The sequence below is a fragment of the Rhinopithecus bieti genome, unplaced genomic scaffold, assembly GCF_001698545.2.
Source record: "Rhinopithecus bieti isolate Rb0 unplaced genomic scaffold, ASM169854v2 scaffold_67327, whole genome shotgun sequence".
NCBI classification, from domain to species: domain Eukaryota; kingdom Metazoa; phylum Chordata; class Mammalia; order Primates; family Cercopithecidae; genus Rhinopithecus; species Rhinopithecus bieti.
Genome location: NW_016825230.1, coordinates 1 through 3,076, shown reverse-complemented (window position 1 = coordinate 3,076; position 3,076 = coordinate 1). Strand labels below are relative to the sequence as shown.

Sequence of the window (3,076 nt, the reverse complement as noted above, 5' to 3'; positions counted from 1 at the left end):
TAATCCTTTGGGTATATACCCAGTAGTGGGATGGCTGGGTCATATGGTACATCTAGTTCTAGATCCTTGAGGAATCGCCATACTGTTTTCCATAATGGTTGAACTAGTTTACAATCCCACCAACAGTGTAAAAGTGTTCCTATTTCTCCACATCCTCTCCAGCACCTGTTGTTTCCTGACTTCTTAATGATTGCCATTCTAACTGGTGTGAGATGGTATCCCATTGTGGTTTTGGTTTGCATTTCTCTGATGGCCAGTGATGATGAGTATTTTTTCATGTGCAGGAGGTGCATTTGCACTCTTTCCACTTGCAGGAGCCAGCGCAGTCACAGGAGGCACCAGCGGCTCACGAGCAGTTGGGGTCCATTGCAACCCGAGGCGAGACGGGAGTTCCCAAGAGAGAACGGAACAGGACTCCAGCTCTGCATTTTTCCGCTGTGCTTTCCTTCTGCCAATGCTTTCACCTCCACTGAGCGCCTCCCCGCTTAGCCAAGGACTCCTCCCCTGCGCATGCACAGGCGCAGCCTATGTCCTATTGTTATGAATTTTAGAGAACACTTTTATTTGTAATTTAGGCAAAGGGTGAAACAACAACAACAACAACAACAACAACAACAACAACAGAAAACTTCTTTGCTGTATTTTTTATTATATCATAAGTGGAGCTTTCTTTCTTTCTTTTTCTTTTCTTCTTTCTTTTCTTTTCTTTTCTTTTCTTTTCTTTTCTTTTCTTTTCTTTTCTTTTCTTTCAGTTTTTTGATGGAGTCTTGCCCTGTACTCCATGTTGGAGTGCAATGGTGCAATCTTGGATCACTGCAACCTCCGCTTTCCGGATTCTAGCAATTCTCCTACCTCAGCCTCCCAAGTAGCTGGGATTATAGGCGTCCGCCACCACTTCCAGCTAATTTTTGTATTTTTAGTAGAGATGGGGTTTCACCATGTTGGTCAGGCTAATCCTGAACTCGTGACCTCAGGTGATCCTCCTGACCTCAGGTAATCTACCTTCCTCAGCCTCCCAAAGTACTGAGGTTACAGGCGTGAGCCATTGCTCCTGGCCCCCAAGTGGAGTTTTTATAGTCTGTATTCACTGAGATTGAGGCCCTATAATGATTCCTGGCATTAGGTAGAATCATTAGGGAATTACAATTTCCCATTTTGTGTGAACCCAAGGCCATTAAAACTCATGTTTCTTTGATTACTGAGACCAGTCAACTTCCTCCAGGGCAGCTACAGCTACAATGGCACCATTTTGCACTATTTTTGAGTTTCCTTTCCATTTGGGGTTTGTAGGCTTTTCTTTATTCTTTTATGAACTCTTATGTGAGCTCTTAATTCTCTTATATATTCTCTTAAAAATATCCTTTTATAGTTCTCATAATATATTCTCAGTATATATATAGAGAGAATATTGTATATTTTCTGTATATTAAAGTACTGTATGTCTAAATATTTTAAATTATATATATATATATGCACACACACACAGAGAATATAAGATAATTTCACATTTCTAAATGTATGATAGAGGGAAGATTTTCAGGTTATTTTGTTTGCCACATTGCTGGAAGTGGAATCATATTCTTATAATATTATTAATCGACATAAATTTCTACATATTTTAGGTATTCGACATGATGTTTTAAAATATGTACATTTTGTGAAATAGCTATATTAAACTAATTAACATATGCATTACCTCACATATTTATCATTTCTGGGGAGGTGAGAAAACTTAAAATCTACTCTATTAGCAATTTTTAAGTCTACCATACATCGTTATTAACTACAGTCATGTTGTACAAGAGATGCCTTGAACCTGTTTTGCCTAACTGAAACTTGATATCCTTAACCATAAGCTTGTTATTTAAAGGCAAACAATCTTTCCAAATACAAAACAATGTTTGTAGCAACATTGTACTGGTATCTTAATCCAAGGAAGTGTCAAATTACAGCCCCATAGAGGGCATATAAAGATTAGCATATATTACTGCCAGAATTATACGTAGTAGGACTTTCTCTAATAATTACTGGAATTGAGTATTATTTTTTTAATGGCATGGATATGATAGCTAACCTAGCAATTGGTAGACATGTTTCAATTTGAAAACCACCACCAATTGATTTGTAATAGCTTCCCTGAGCATTATGTTGAAAAGGATTTTGAGACCAAATCCAGGTGCACTATGAGAAAGACTGCTATTGTTCACAATAACAGCTATCAATATCTAACATTTTTGAGCTTTAAAAATGTGTTAGTGACTGTGATAAGTGTTCACATAATTATAATATTTAATCCGCACAACAATCCTATGAGGTGAGTACTATTAGTATTTCTGTTTAACACATGAAGAAACTGAAGGTTAGAAAGATAGAGTAACGTGTCCAAAGTCTCAATACTAGCTACTGTTAGAACAAATATTAGCATCCTACAAAAAAACACGTGCACTCATATGTTCATTGCAGTCTTATTCACAATATCAAAGACATGGAATCAACCTAGGTGTCTATCAATGGTGGATTGGATAAAGGAAATTTGGTACATATACACCATCGAATACTACACAACCATATAAAATAATGTAATTACGTCCTTTGCAGCAACATGAATGGAGCTAGAAGCCATAATCCTATGTGAATTAGTACAGAAACAGAAAACCAACATCACATGTTCTCACTTTTAAGTGAGAGCTAAACTGAATACACATGGACATAAAGATGGGAAAAACAGACACTGGGCACTACTAGAGTGGGGAAGGGGAAGAGAGGAAAAGGGTTAAAAATTATTCACTGGTACTGTGCTCACTGCCTGACTGATTGGATCATCCATACCCCAAACCTCAGCATTACACAGTATTTCCATGTAAAAAATCTGAACATGTACCCCCTGAATCTAAAATAAAAGTTGAAATTATTTATAAAAATAATTAAGAAGTAAAAAACAGTGGTTAGAACTCCAGTCTATTTGACTGTAGAACCCAAGATCTTAACTGGTATCCCAAAGTTTTCAAACTTGAGAAATATTACCCTTCAAAAAAAAAATAACTACTCATATGTTGATTGAAATATTTTATATTAT

At 36.6% G+C, this 3,076-nt stretch overlaps 1 pseudogene; it reads right to left on the bottom strand.

The window, feature by feature from the left end:
- The window catches only part of LOC108522613 (metallothionein-1E-like), a 5,034-nt pseudogene extending 4,667 nt beyond the window's left edge, over positions 1-367 (bottom strand).
- Positions 368-3,076: the final 2,709 nt, after the last annotated feature.